Source organism: Artibeus jamaicensis, unplaced genomic scaffold (genome assembly GCF_021234435.1).
Source record: "Artibeus jamaicensis isolate MK-2021 breed Jamaican fruit bat unplaced genomic scaffold, CSHL_Jam_final contig_519, whole genome shotgun sequence".
NCBI lineage: Eukaryota > Metazoa > Chordata > Mammalia > Chiroptera > Phyllostomidae > Artibeus > Artibeus jamaicensis.
The window spans coordinates 9,876,853-9,893,650 of record NW_026521871.1 but is presented as its reverse complement, the minus strand read 5'-3'; the positions used below and the strand labels follow the sequence as shown (position 1 = coordinate 9,893,650).

The 16,798-nt window shown below is 38.0% G+C and overlaps 1 protein-coding gene across 1 annotated transcript in view; it reads right to left on the bottom strand.

The window, feature by feature from the left end:
- Positions 1 to 16,798, bottom strand: part of ERC2 (ELKS/RAB6-interacting/CAST family member 2) — a 982,831-nt gene that overhangs the window by 519,593 nt on the left and 446,440 nt on the right. The gene's annotated exons all lie outside the window — the stretch shown is intronic.

Sequence of the window (16,798 nt, the reverse complement as noted above, 5' to 3'; positions counted from 1 at the left end):
ACCCAGGCTTTCTCAGGAAATCATTCCAAATGTATGTTTCACAATGTGTGACTCAAACAAATTTTCAGATTGCTTGATTCATTTAGCATGAATCTGGAATGGCCAGTGGTAGCAGCAATAATGAGGAGAAAGTAACAGTAGAGGTGGCAACGGCAGCAGCATCGAAATGGCTGTGAATACCAAGACAGAGCTGCTACTGACCTTCAATATACAGCACAGGTGGCAAACACAAGGCCCACGGGCCGGATCCAGCCCTCCACCTTCCTTTAGCCAGCCCGGCACTTGGTTTCTACCCGGCGGCAGAACCGAGCTCTTACTTAACTGTTAAGGAGTAGTTACATTCATACAGTCCTAAAAACACATTCAGCCTTTTGAAGGCAACCTCGAGGCTGATGTGGCCCCTGGTGAAAATGACACCCCTGATCTACAGGATGCAACTTGGTGAATTTTTCCAATGGTTACAATGGTGGTGGGAGAACAGAGATGAATTTTTCCTCCTCCTGTTCTTCCTTCCCTCCTTCCTACATTCCCTTCTCCCTTCTTTCTTTCTTTCTTGGTTTTTTTTTGCCCATGTATTTTTTTAATAAGACATGTTTTCTTCTTTGAGACACATACCCTGGAAACTCACATTATAAATATCAAATAATTAACTTTCTCGTTCATCAAAATGCAGTGTGTTCCTCTCCAGCCACCACTGTGAGAATTCACTGTTCCTCCATGGAAAACAAGAATTCAAAAAGCATAATCATCTGCAGTCAAAACAAGATTCCTCCATTCCAGCCCTGGCTGGTATAGCTCAGTGGATTGGGTGCGGGCCTGCAAACCAAACAACCGCTGTTCGATTCCCAGTCAGGGCAGATGCCTGGGTTGCAGGCCAGCTCCCAGCAGGGGATGCACAAGAGGCAACCATACATTCATATTTCTCTTCCCTTCTCCTTCCCTTCCCCTCTAAAGATAAATAAATAAAATATTTTTTTAAAAAAGATTCCTCCATTCCAGACAAGTGTTCATAGAGCTTTATAACATCATAAGCAAACACACGAAGGAGCAAGAATACAGACACTTACATGTCAGAATGATGGTTGTTCTATAGTAGAAACCAGCAACTGAGAGGATTGATTCTTTTTCATTTTTAAAAAGAATTATATTTATTTACTTTTAGGCAGAGGAGAAGGCAGGGAGAAAGACGGAGGAGAAACAACAATGTGTGGTTGCCTCTCACATGGCCCCCCCCCGGGAACCTGGCCTGCAACCCAGGCATGTGCTCTGACTGGGAATCAAACCAGTGACCCTTTGGTTCTCAAGCTGTCACTCAATCCACTGAGCCATACCAGCCAGGGTCCATTATGCAAATATTTAAAAGCATGTTTGCATACAATTGTCAGTAAATGGAAATAGTAGAATGCAAAGAGGGGAAAAGCAGAATGTGAAAAAACATAATTTTGTTTTATAAAGTTCTTACATAAAACAAAATGTATATGAAAGAAACTCACTTAAAATGTTTGTCAGTGGTATGAATAGTGATTTTAGTTTTCTTCTTTATACTTTCTATATCTTTATACTTTATACATCTGTTGACTTGTTTTTCCTTGAACAGGATAAACAGAAGACCAGGGAACCAGAATGAGAAAAAGTCACCCAGAAAAATGTTCCAATCTTTGATGCAAATGCTCCTAATGCAGATGCTGTTGCCCCAGCCGCTGAATTCCAGAAACTGAACACAAAGCCAGCAGGACACCACCACTAGCTCTGCAACCATGCAGCACCATGGCCTTGGCCTTGCAGTCACTGCAGCAGACAGAGCTCCTCACATTCCCAACATTCCAACAACTCTGGAGCAGATGCACCTATTGAGCAGAATAAAGGTCAGGCACACGGCCCATTTGCAAAGGAATCTGAGAAACCAAGTGTTAACAATTTCACCTTCCAGCATGAGAGGTCCTTCATAAGCTCAGAAGAAAATCAGAGCGTGGGGCAGCCGAAAAAGGATACCTATCTACAACACCAAGGGAGACACCTGGTGTGAGCTTCTAAATCCAGCAAATTACACTCTCCTGGAACAATTATTTAACTATCTCTCTTCGAAATTCTTACAAGGCTATAAATCTAAGCTTTGATTCAGACACTTGCCCAAATGTGTAGTTCATGCAACTCCTTGTTACCAGTCTGTGATAAGAACACTAGAGACATTGAGAGTGTCCGTATATCACTCCAATATTCAAGAAGATGACTGACAGACTTCTCACCTTGAGCAGTATACAGACAAGGTGAGATGTTTTTGAACTCATGTGTCATTTGTGGTTAGAACCTCACCATGATCGTACATAGTAAGACCACATATTGTTACATGACAGATTGGAAATTTTAAAAAGAAATAGATTGCTTAGTAAGCACAAATTTATAGGACTGCTAATCTCTCAATGCTTCAGAAATACCTTTCTTTTCCTTTTTTATTATAGTAAAATACACATAAAATTGACCATTTTAACATTTTAAATGTACAGTTCAGTAATATTGAACAACTTCATGTTGCGCGGTCATTGCCACCACCCATCTCCATGTGTCTGCCCTTAGTTCTACACAACTGTATCATACGTAGATTCAAGCGACCACCACCAAAGTCAGGATACAGAACAATTCCATCACAGCAGGGATCTCTTGTATTGCTCATTTATAACTGCACCCACTTAGCTCAGGCAACCACGAATCTGTCCTCCATTTCCATAATGTTGTTATCCCAAAAACATTATGTAAATGTAGTCATACAGTATATAACCTTTAGGATTGGCTTTTTCTTCCATTTAGCATAATTTTCTGGAAATCCATCCAAGATGTTAAATTTACCAATAATTTCTTCCTTTTAGTTGCAAGGCAGTATTCCATGACATGGATATACCAGATATTGAATGATTCACCTATTAAAGGATATTGGGTTGTTTCCAATTTGGGGCTATTACAAATAAACTAGTATGACCTTCTTGTGCAAGCACTGTGCTAAAACCCCAGAAACTAGGCTTACAAATAGAGTAGCATGACCATATGTGTACAAGTTTCTTCTATGAACTTAAGCCTTCATTTCTCTGAGGTAAATGCTTCCAGGGTGCTATTGTCAGGTCATGTAGGATTTGAGCAATTTTAGTTGTATGAGAAACTGCCAAACTTTTCCAGAGTAGCTGCACCATTTACATCCCACCCACAGTGTATAAATGTGCTGGTGTCCCTCCACTCCCACCAACATCTGGTGGTGTCACTACTTTCTATTTTAGTAATTCTGATAGGTATGTAGTGACATCTCATTATAGTTTCATTTGCATTTCTCTTGACTAATCATTTTAAGCATCTTTTCATATGCTTATTTGCCACCTGTAAGTCCTCTTCAGTAAATGTCTTTTCTTGGATACTTTTTTTTTAAGATTTTTAAAATTTATTTATCTTTAGAGGGGAAGGGAAGGAGAGAGGGAGAGAAATACCAATGTATGGTTGCCTTTCGTGCGTCCCCTGCTGGGAACTGGCCTGCAACCCAGGCATGTGGCCTGACTGGGAATCGAACCGCCATTGTCTGGTTCGCAGGCCTGTGCTCAATCCACTGAGCTACACAAGCCAGGGCAATAACTGGATACTTTTCAGTACTGGCTTTTGACAGTCCTTTATATAGTCCAGACACTCACTCTTTGTCAGATATATAACGTACAGTTAATTTCTGTATTTCTCTCCAGGCTGCAGCTTGTCTTTCATCCTTTTCACAGCACCTTTCACAGCACAGCAAGTCCAGTTTACCATCCTTTTCCCTTCATGAATCATGCTTTTGATATCAGTTCCATGAAGTCATTCTCAAGACCTAGATTCTAGAGATTTTACCCTATAGTCTGTCTAATAAATTTCTAGTTTTCTGTTTTACATTTAAGTCCATATCTACTTTGATTTAATTGCCTAAGGTGTGAGGTTTGCCCAATATTCATTTTCCCGGCCTATGAATGTCCAAATGGTTTGGTACCATTTATTAAAAAGACTATTCTTCCTCCATTGAAATGTTTTTGCACCTTTGTAAAATAAACAGTAGGGCATATTTGCATAGGTGTGTTCCTGGATTCCCTATTTTATCCTATGGATCTATGTTTCTGCCTCTCCAATAATACCACACTGTCTTGCTTATGATAGATGTATAGTGAAGGTTAATGTGAGTAGAGTGATACTTCCACCTTATCATCCATTTTCTTTTAAGATTGTTTTAGTTAATCTGGGGCTTTTGCTTTTCATTTAAAAAATTATAAGCTTGTATATGTCAATAAAAACCCTTGGTGAAATTTTTATGGAAATTTCATTATCCCTAGTCAACTTTTGGAGAATTGACACCCTTACTATGTTGAGTCTTTCAAACCATGAATACAGTGTATGTGTGTGTGTTCTCACACACTGCTCACACACACACACACACACACACACATATATATATATAAATTTGTTTAAGTCTTTTCTGATTTATTTCATTAACATTTAATAAATCTCAAAATAAAGATCCTGTTCATGTATTGGTAAGTTCATTTCTAAGTATTTCATTTTCTTTGGTGTTATTATAAATGGTATTATATTTTTAACTTTAGTTTCTACACAATTCATTGTTAGTATATGGAAATATAATTAATTTTTATGGATTGACTTTATATCCTGAGAATTTACTGAACTAATTAGTTGTAGAAGATTTTATTTTTCTTTTCAATGATACCTTAGGATTTTGATTTTCTATGTAGACAATCATGTCATCTGCAAAAAAGAAGAGAACTTTTGGAGTACTGCAGTGCATAAAAATGATGAGAGTAAATATCCTTGACTTTTTCCTGAATTTAGGGAAAACATATTTAGTCTTAATGATAAAAGACAGATATTAGCTATATGTTTTTGTTTTCATTTGCAGATATTCTTGAACAAATCAATGAGGTTTCCTTTTATTCATCACTTGCTAAGAGTTTTTATTATGACTGGGTATCAAATTTTGTAAAATGCTTTTTCTATGTTCATTAACAAGATCATATTATTTTTTCTTTAGCCTGTTCAATGATTAATTTTTGAATACTGAACCAATCTTACACACCTAGGATAAATCTCACTTAATCATAGTATATATTATTCTTTTCATGGGTGTTTGCATTTGATTCTCTAATATTTCACTGAGGATATTTGCAGCTCAATTCATAAGAAACAGTGATCAATAATTAATAATTTCAGATTTTGAAAGTTTGTGGGGTTGTTCTTTTTTATTTTTATTTTTGTATTATCTTTTTTTGTTTTAGTATTGAGGTAATCCTGGCCTCATAAATTGGAAAATATTCCCTCTTTCCTTTTCAGTATATGATTGAATAAAATTAATGTTAATTCTCTTTAGTAATATTCTCCAGTGAAGCTATCTGGGCCTGGGTATTTCTTTTTCTACTACTTTTAAATTACAAATTCAATATATTTAATGGCTATTAAACTATTCAGGTTATTTATTTCATATTGGTCAAGTTTTGATATTGTGTTTCTTGAGAAATTAGTCCATTTCTACTAAACTGTCAAACTTATGTTTATAATATTCTCTTACAAACTTTTTAATAACTACAGAATCAAAATATCTCTTATTTAATGTCTGATATTAATGATTTGTCTCTTCTTTTTTTATCTTTGTCAGTGTCACTGGAGTTTTACCAATTTTACTATTTTTTCCTAAAACACAGCTTTTAATTTTATTGACTTTTTCTATTGTTTCTATGTTTCTGATATTTTTATCATTTCTTTCTTCATACTTGCTTTACACTTATGCTGTCCTCTTTTTTTTGGTTTATTGCTGTAAGAACTTTATTATTTTGTGATATTCTCTCTTTTCTAAGTAGTCCTTTAATGCTACAAAGTTTCCCATCAGCACTGCTATAGCTGCACCCCACAAATTTTGATACATTGTACTTTCACTTCATTCAGTGACATACATATTTTTCCTTTGAGACTTAATATTCAAAACATGGATTATTTATTTAGCTTCTTTGAATCATGGATTATTTATAGATTCTTTGGTTTTTCTACTATTTCTAGTTTGATTTCATCATGGTGAGAGAAAACATACTCTATGAATTCAATTCTTTTAAATATGTTGAGGTTAGTTTTACATCCCAGAATATGATCTATCTTGGTAAATGTTACATGTGTACTTGAAAAGAATGTATAGTCTATGGTTATTGGGTCAAGTATTCTAAATGTCAGTTAGCTCTTGATAAGAGTTTTTCTACATCTTTGCTAATTTTCTGTAATTAGTTCTATTAGTTGCTAACTGTAAGGTAGTGAAGTCCCTGAGTACAATTGTGTTTGTCTATTTCTCCTTTTACTTCTATCAATTTTTATTCCAGATATTTTGAAGCTCTTTTGTTTGTTGCATACGCATTAGGATTGCTATGTCTTCCTGGTGGATTTCTTCTTTTATTATATAATTATGTCATTCATTGTCTCTGATGATTGTCTTTGCTCTGAAGTCTACCTTATCTAATATTAATATAGACATTACTCCTTTTCAACATTAATGTAACCATGATATATCTTTTTATTCTCTTACTTTCAACCTAGGTCATTGTGTTTGAAATGAACTTCTTATAAATCTCATATAGTCATGTCACAAGTTTTAAAAAAATCCACTCTGACAATGTATGCATTTTAATTGGTATACTTTGACCATCAGTGTGTCGGGGCTTAAGACTGCTATTTTATTATTTTTTTCTGTTCATTTCCTCTGTTGTTCATGTCTCCATTTCTCTTATATTCCTAAGGGTTATACTTAAAATATTTTTAGGATTTCATCTTCTCCTATAATTGGAAGCCAATAAATGCTTTTTAGAAATGGATTGCTTAATTTGTCTTCAAAATCCCATTCTGATTTGAAATAAAAAGAAGCAAAGTAACTTTTTTAAAAAGTGACCCAGAAAAACTAGTGGTGAAGGGAAGATTCATACAGACTATCGGACTGCAGAGACCCAAGTCCTGAACTCAAGCTTCCCCTCAACTTCCCTTGGAGTCTTTAGAGCAGAAGTTCTTGGCTCCCATCCTGCACCGAGACATGGAGGGCTCATTTCCCACCAGACATGGGAGGGAAGAGAACCAGAATCTAGCCAGGCAGTTGAGTACTTCACTCGCAAGTGGCGTGAAGCTAGCTACATGGCTCACAAGTTCAAACAAACTCAATCAAACTCTGTGTTGCTAAATATTTTCTCCACCAAAATGTCAAACACAGGATTTGAATGATACCACTAAGATCTACATTATCTACATTTCCTATCGTAAGGATGGCACATAGTAGGCCCTCACTAAATGTTCCCTGACTGTAACCAAAATGAAATAATCCTTTGAAATACTGCAGGAGCCTTGGCTCAAATTACATTCCACCAGCCTTCCAGAGAACAACCAACCACATCATGACACCCTGTGGAATATTTGAGATATTGCACTCTTCGCCTTGTACCAAAGTCCAATTCAAGTGGACAGGGGGGAAAGCAAGAAAGAAAACAGCTCCCCAAAGTCCATAATTAATACTTAAAGTCTAGAATGCTCTCTTATCATTGGCAGTCTGACCCCAGTGGATAAGAACTCTCAAATAGAAGTGCCAGCTTCCCAAGCTCAGTGCTTATCTGACTTCCAAAACATTTATATGATTTCCTTTCTTTTAGAACTAATTTTAAAATGTAATCCAAGCTCTAACCAAGACAGCATGTTCCCAAATAGTAAGGAATTTTGTGTACTTTTTCTTTTAGATATAAAATGAATAGGCAGCAAATTTAAAACATCCCCAAATTGTTATAACATGGAACATTCCGAAAATGTCCAATGATCACATAAAATGAGAGACAAGGTCCAAGGGAGCTCCTAGAATTCTCATGATGTACAAATATTACTAAATGATTGTTGTGGACAAGAGCTTCATGGTTTGCTAGCCATGGGTAAACATATAGACAGCATGGCAGGGCAGTTCAGAGGTTTGGAACCTCCTTAACAGGAAAAAATCCTAACACTGTACAAACCCATTTCTGCTGTCATGATAGACAGAAAAATGATTTTACTTTCAGTTTCCACAACAGAAACTGAAAACCCATCAAAAACAGCATGCAAAACATTTCTTTCTTTTTTTTTCTGCTTTGAACTCCCAAAATAACAACAACTACAACCGAAGGCAAGATACATACAAAGGAATCACTATATGCAGCAAATGTACATTTGTGCACACACTGAACAAGAAATAATTAAGAATTTTTTATGACACTGATTTTATCTGAAAGTCATAGCTTTCAGATTTCAGGTACATTACATAACTTTTTGTAACATGTTTTGCATGCAGGGGTTGGGGGCTGGATGAAAGGGATTAAGCAAAAAAGAAAGGTGTGGGTATTGGCTGTGGTGGGGTATGTGGTCTGAGTGGAGGAGGACAAAAATTGGGACAACTGTAGTAGAATAACAACAGAAAGAAGGAAGGAAGGAAAGGAAGGAAGGGAGGGAGGGAGGGAGGGAGGCAGGGAGGGAGAAAAGCAAAAACTCAGACACAGACAACAGACAGTATGGTGATTACCGCAGGGAAAGGGAGGTAGGGGGAGGTAAAAGAGGTAAAGGGGGTGATAAACGGTGGTGGAAGGAGACTGCACTTGGCGGTGGTGAACACACAATACAATGTATAGATGAGGTATCCTAGAACTGTACACCTGAAACATATATAATTTTATTAACCAATATCACCCCAATACGCTTAATAAAAAATTTCTACCATGCATACACCTTCCATTTTTATAGATTTCTTTACTTATTCAAATAGTCCCTGACATCAGACAAATTGGTTCAAAACACTACAGAAAAGGGGAATTAAAAAAGAAATAATAAGACAAATAGAAAAATTTTATAACATCTTTAAAAGCTCATGAAAATCATATATATCTAGATGATTCTGAATCTCAGATACAACTGATCTTTTGCAGATTTGTGTTCATGTGTTTTCTTTTAATATCTACGCATTTATTTTCCACTCCCTAACTTTATTCTAAACTTGAAATTTAGTTAGCAAGATACTACCTGACTTTCATGCGTGCTTCGTTTTTACTTAATTCCTAGGCTGCAATTCAATTGCAAATAACTTTAAATTTTAACTACATCAATAATGTATATTTTAGTAATTAAAAATTGCCATTAAGACTAAAAAAAATCATTAAATTCTTTAGGATAAAAGCTTTTTTTTTTTTTTTTTGTCCACACACTGTCAATAAACAAAGCTCTAATCTTGTCATTTTTTTGGCTATTGCCTCAGGAATGCTTCTTAGATACTCAAAGGATTAAATTAAATCTCACCTGCAGACAGGCTTTACAATTCCACCAAAAACCTAGTTCTCAAAGGAAAATTACTTTCATTATCTTAAGTTAAAACCAAAGATGCTGTCCTCTGGAATTTGCAGATAAATAGCAGCATCAAAGAAAACAATTTACTTCAAGAGAGTTTATTCCTCAAGACCCTGTCTAAAAGAATTATTTAAGACAGAATTTGTTTAGGGAAATATTTTCTCAAGGTCATTCTAAGACAGCCATAAAACTGTGTCATTTAAATTATTTCAAGTGGATGTCTTTTCACAATTTTGACTGTCTTCTTGAGTTTTTAAGAGACTTTTAAAAATATATATCATCCTTGCTTTGAATTATAAATTTGGCTTACGCTCTTTTGCTTTTCTAAGAAATTATATAGTTTTGTGAACTAAACATTTAAAACCCATGAAGGGAATAAAAATAAAAGATTTACTTCTCTTGAGTTCAAAAGTGAAATAATAGAAGAAATTGAATTTGAGATTAAAGTATGTATGAATTTTTATAAAAAATGACAGCACTCTAGTATTCAAGAAACTATTTTCCAACTTAAAGTGTTCTACTCTGCTCTTTAATTTAATTTAATTTAAGAAATAATAGGATAAAATACTCACACTGCAGAAAATTTCCTCCTAAGAAGAGATAGCATTTCAAAAAGGTCCCCCACCATGTTGTTCTAAGAGCCTCTGGGGGGAGGATTAGGACGTGGTTCATTTTTAGACTCTTGCATCTACTTCCTAAATAAACAAATCCTGGCTCTTTCTCCCTGAATCAAATACAAACCCAGAGGAAGGGCAGGGAGATGTAGTACTAGGCTGAAAAATGGAAACATTATGTCAAAGTACCCTACATCAGTATTTGCAGACAATGTATTTTGTTATTGGTTAGTATCCTTCATGCTAAATGTTCTGTCCCCTAAAGCAAATGTTCCATTTCAGAAACACAGGAACATGTGCTGAAAACAGCAACCACCAAAGCAATGGTTCTGGTGGCTATAGAATATATTCGTGGTAGATGAGAAAAATAAAATGCACGTTATTACTGAAGCTCAGCATGTATGAATTTCACTGTCAATATAATTTGTAAATAATAAAAATTAAATTCTGTACATCAGAATTCTTTTTCAGTTGGAATAAAAGCTCTGTGAAATGCAGATTAAAGTATTTTTTACTGCCATCAGGCTATATCTAAAAGAAGGCTCTGTTACATGCTAGTACTGAAGGCCATATTTGCCAATTCACTTTTTATTTTCATCTTAGAAACTACACGAAGTATAAAGAGTAACATTTCTTCATTTAGGTACATGAGCATCACTTGCCGGATTATTCTGTAAATTAGTATTTTCTCCTTCAATTTTTCATTTGATTGTTTAAATAGTGTGCTTTATCTATACTTAGCAGTTGTCTCGGCCTTACCACCATCCAGAACGGCTCTGACAGGGCCCCAAAGGCAGATCCAACCCCTCTTCACTTCAGATGGGTTTCTTCAAGGACATCTAACCATAAGTGTCATTCTAACTAAAACCATGGTGTTGTGTCTGAGCTTCACAAGTGTTGTATGTCATTCTGAACATATTTAAAGTTACTCTCGAATATTTGGGGAGCCAAGCACGAAAGGATCTCTGGACATGAAATTTTTATGAGGTGAGGGCCAAATCCCTTCTCAAGAGTTTCTGTGACTCAATGAGTTACGTTCTTCACTGGAACCAAGGGTGGGCAGACAAAGAATCCACATGAACGCCGTTCCGCCACCTTGGAGGGAGCCCGGCATCCAAAGACGTCATCTGTCTCTGACTCTCATTGTGTGATGAACCACACATCTGCAATATCCTCAATTACTAAAATATAAAAATTATCCAAAATAGTGTGGTTTCCAACTTGACCACATTTAAGAATTATCTGGCTACCTAATAATGCAGGTTCCTGGGCCACAGGACCAGAGGTGCTGGCTCATTGGGTACAGGGAGAGGTTTGGTAATGAGCATATTTAACAAGTGCTTCAGGTGATTTTGATATAACAATCCATGAACCAGTAAAAAAAAATTTTTTTAAACAAAACAAAAAACACCCCACTGGAACTGAAATATTTTTACATTAACCTGAGTCTGGAAAATAACAGCGAGTACCCATTTCCCTTATTATTCATCTTCTTCGAGAAAAATGAGCAATAGCTTCATTATTCTCTCGTAACTAAAGTTATTTTTCAAAGGTCTGAGAATTCAGAAAGCATCCTCGGAGGCTGGTAAGGTGGTTCCTCTTCCCTGGCACAAAGAGAACACACATCAGCAGCGTGTGCGTTTGGTAGGAGCATCTTCTATGAGACAGCAAGGGCCTGACCAAGAGGATCCAATCTCCCTGAACAGCTCTGTGCTCAGGAAGTCACCAGTCACTTCGTAACAAATTCCAAATTCGCAGACAAAACCACTGGAAGCCTAAGATTTAACAAAGAGGCTGAAGATATAACAAACACACATAAAAAGAACAGGACCTGACAAATTCCAGTGGATAGAGCTTCAACACAAATGAAACAGGTTCTGTATATTCTCGGCCTCTCAAGTTCCTGGTCAAAGAACTTCATGGAATTGTATATGTGTTGGAAGAAAAGAAGCACAAAAAGATTGTGAACAGCAAGCCTGCAGGCCTGTGATCTAAACCCCGGGGCCGGGCAGACAGCTGAAATGGTTAAACAAGCCTTTCCTTTTCTTCCCTTCAAAGCTGAGTATCGACCATTCCTCCCAGCAGTAACCATCTGTGTCTGAAAGGTCTGATTACAGCACATGCAGAATTTACAAAATAAAATAATGACACGGGCTCCAGATTCATTTAGCTAATGGAAAGAAGTCTGTCTTCTGCAAAGTGTCAAAAATTCAATCTCATCTGCTAGCTTGACACTAAAGAAAACGTAAACCCACTTTTTTCCCCCAATTAAATTCCTTAAGCTTTCCTGGGAGGCTAGGAAATCAGAGACTTAAACAGGCAGTCTGCTTTTGTTTATGCACTTTTGTTTCCTATTAAGATCTAGAATGTGTTTTGTCCTTTTATTGTCTAAGGCAGGTCTCCCATATGTAATTTCTGAATCTTATGGGTCGATGTTTTCAAGAAAGCCACCAACTCCTGTCCTTTGTTAATGAACTCCAGTCCCCTAATACCTAACTTGATGAGAAAGTAGGACTTGAACCCAGGTGTACCAGATTCTAAACATTATACTTTCTTTTCTATTTTTTATTCACCTAGCCACTACTTTAATATTTCTTGTGTAATAGTTAATATGGACTGAACACAGAATGACCAAGAACAGCTCTTCTATAAGTATTTACTCTGGACTGGTCTGACTACATACTATTAATATGTCTCCTTGTCCCTTCCCTTCCCACAGGTATAGTCTCAGTAAAGATCAAATAGTTACAAGACAGTGCACAGTAAATTATTCATATATTCAGTATTGGGCTAATATTTGAATATCAGGTATCTTTGCAGACCTGGAGAAGAAGCCTGACAAGCTCCCTGCCCCTGTGGAGCTTATGTATATTGGAGGAAAAAGTTAAGAAAAAAAGTCAACAAATGTTCACAAAACACAATAACTTCAGTGATAAGTACAAAATCTATTAAGAAAACAAATGAAATCAGGGAACAGAGAATGATGCAGTTGGAACAGAGTTATGTCAGATGAGTGCTCAAGGACACTTTGTGGAGGAGGTGACATCTGAGCAGAGACATGGATGCTATGAAGAAAAACTGGGAAACACTGAGATGCAAAGGCCCTGAGGCAAAAAAGAAGGTGGGGGAGTTCAGAAGAGCAAGAAGGCTTTTCGAACACAAGCCAATAGACAGCATCATACTGCCGGGTAACAAGGCTTTTAATCTCCAAAGAAATGTGATTTGATAGCTCTGCAAAAGCAGAGGCAGTCACTCCTTCTTTCATTATGTATTTATTCACACATTACTTTAACAGATAATTGTGGAGTGGCTACCTAGTTAGATGATTTACAGAAACAGGTTTCCTACCATGGGACTCCTAACCTAAGGGTCCATTCACCAAAAGCTCATCAGAATGGACACCATAGAGACAGAAGAGGCATCTGATGCCTGCAGACCCAACCAGAACCTCCCCCAGAAATTCAGGGACTGATGAAATGAACTCGGAATTAGATCGAGCAACCCTCCAAGGTCAAGCTGATCAAGCAGTGTCTAGTCTCAAATCTGTTTGGAAGGCAGGAATACATTCTTGAACCTCATAGATGCTAGGATTCTATTTCTAGCTTCTGAGGTTCTAAGGTCTCTACAAGGTTTCAGTCAAGGGTGTTGGAGGGAAGAAAGAAGCTGCATCACCCTACATTCTGGAGTCATATCATGTACAAGAGCACATGCAGGCCTGAGAAAAGCAGGATTTCTCCCAATTCATTGAGCAACATAAAGCAACTCTTTTGATGGTCCCAGGCTCTAATCTCTGTAGCTGAAAGGATAATAATGTTTCCCCAGTCACGTTCATTTGTTAAACAGATACTAGCTGAGCACTGGGCACCCAAAAGGTACTGGAGACATAGCAGCAAACATCCCAGCTCCCATCTTCAAGGACCTTCATTCATGTCTAAGGGAAGAAGACCCAGAAATAAACAGGAAATTATAATACAGTGTGATATTCTGAATAAGCACAGAGCTATTGTGGCACCTAGGAAAAGTACCTACCTCGTTCTGTAGGGTCAAAGAAGATGTACTGTGAAAAGTGACCACTAAGCCAAGAGCCAAGGGACAGATGGGAATTAGCAGGTGGGCAGTAAGGCAGCAGGAGAGGAGAATGTTCCAGTTTGAGGAAGGAATTCATGCAAAGAGTCAGAGGCAAAAAAGAGCAAGGATGTGTTCTGAAGCCTGGAAATAGTTCCAAATGGCCAGAGGAGAGATTGAGAGGGCACAGTGGTACAGATGAGACCCAGATTATAAAGGGTGTTGTGAAAATGCTAAGGACCATTATCCTCAGAGCAACTGGAACCTTTAAAGTTTGGAGCATGGGGGTGGCATGTCTGGACTTGCGTTTGATGGTTCTGTCTGCTGTGGGTGAATATATGGGAGGAGCAGAGCAAGAGAAGGAAGGGCGGGCAGCCCCACAGACATGCAGGCAGGATGACTGTGAAGGGGTGCATGTGACAGCAACTGGACAACTTCAACAGATGAATGGACAGACGATTGCCGTTCCACCCAGCAATAGAATCGTACTCAGCAATAAAAAGGAAAAGACTACTGATACCCACAGCTGCATGAATAAATCTTAATTGCATTATGTCACATGAAAGAAGCCAGACCCAAAGTGTACATATGTGTGAGTCCATTTACATAATATTCTTCAAAGGGCAAAGATGGGACAAAACAACAGATCACTGGTTGCCAGAGGTAAGACTCACTGCAAAGGTGCCTGAAAGGATTTTACAGGATGATGAAACTAGTATATCTTGATTGCTGTGGTGGTCGCATGAGTGTATGCATTTTTTACAGATATTTTTTTTAATTTTAGGATTTTTTAGAGAAATTTTAGGTTCACAGCAAAACTGAGTTAGTACAGAGATTTCCCACATACCATCTGCCCCCACACATGTGCAGCTTCCCCCATGATCAACACCACTCATGAGAGTGGTACATGTTACAACTGAACCTACATGGATCATCATAATCACCCAAAACTCGTACTGCACGTTACAGCTCAGTCTTGGTATTGGACGTTCTTTGGGTTTGCAGCAATGTGTAACACCTATCCTCACACTATCAGAGTATTCCCCCACCCTGAACATCCTCTGTGATCTGCGTAGCCATCCTTCTTCCCACACCCAGCCCAGGGCAACCTCGATCTTTTTACTGTCTCCATATTTTTAACTGTATGCATTTTAAAAACTGCTTAGTTTTGTAGCAAAGATAGTACATTTTACTGTATATAAACCATATCTCATATTTTCAAAGTGACTGGACTGGTAAAAGTGCATATGGGTCTAAGGGTCATACCACTGAGACTCAAGGGAGAGAAACAGCCTATGGGCTCCAGGAGTTGCTCCTATGCCCCTCCCTCAGTCTGGAACACTCAACAGTTGGGTTTGGGGTCATCAGGGAACTTGAGTGGATTGTTGGTGGACTATCTCAGCTTCATATGCAAAAAAGAGGTGGGAAAGTACTCGGGTCAAGTGTGAAATCCCTGCAGGCTGACCGACTCCCCACCAAACTGTCTCTGCTTAAGTCCCCAGCTTCGTCTCAGTCCGCCCCTTTGCTCGAGTCACAGTGAAGTTCTTGGAATGCTAATCTCCCCCAACTGCACATTCTCTGGCTTGGCACACACCTTGCCTTTCCCCTTTTCCTTGAAATGCCAGAGGTCTCTTGGAGATCTTCCCGTCTCCGACAAGGGAGGGAGCCCCTTGCCTGCCACGCCCCCACCACTTCCACCCTCTATGCTCTTAGGAGCTACACTTTCTCCTGACACTCTCTGCAGCTGGTCAGATCATTGACTCCATAATCACAACTGCAGCTTGACTTTTGTTTTCACTGTCGTTTTCCACTGAGGCTCCAACAGACATGGACTCCTCCTCTCTCACCCCCTGCTGTTTTCCCTGCTCATAGTAGGCCCTCCCAATACATATGTGTTAAAGGAATTCCAACACATTGCTCATTAAAAATGTCAGGTCTCTAGAAGATGCTCTGGAAATTTTTTTCCTTATTCCCAAGTGTTTTTTTAATTAATTTATTTTTTACTGTTGTTCAAGTACAGTCATCTCCATTTTCACCCCACCACACCCCCGACCCCTCCATACCTGCTTCCCACCCTTGAACCTATCATCTTTGGCTTTGTTCATGTATCCTTTATACAAGTTATTGGAAAAGGCAATTGAAAAAAGTCTTACAACAACTTCTGGCCAAGATGGAGGCGTAGGTAGACACATTGTGCCTCCTGGCACAACCAAAATAAGGACAACAACAATTTAGAAACAAAATAACAACCAGAACTGACAGAAATTGAATTGTATGGAAGTCCAACAACAAAGGAGTTAAAATAGACACATTCATCCAGGCCAGCAGGAGGGGTGGAGGTGGGCAGGCAGCCAAGTGAAGAGGGTCATTGCAAAAAAAGTAGTGGTACCAGGGGCAAAGTGACCAAGAGATAGCCAACCTTGATCAGATGCACAGTTCAAAGCACTGGTGATCAGGATGCTCACAGAGTTGGTTGAATTTGGTCGCAAATTACATGAAATAATGAAGGCTACGCTAAGTGAAATAAAGGAAAATGCACAGGAAACCAATAGTGATCAGAAGGAAACTGGGACTCACATCAATGGAGTGGACCAGAAGGAAAAAAGAAACAACCAAATGGAAAAGAATGAAAAAACAAAATTTTTTTTTAAATGAAGAGAGGCTTAGGAACCTCTGGGACATCTTTAAACATTCCAATATCCAAATTATAGGAGTACCAGAAGGAGAAG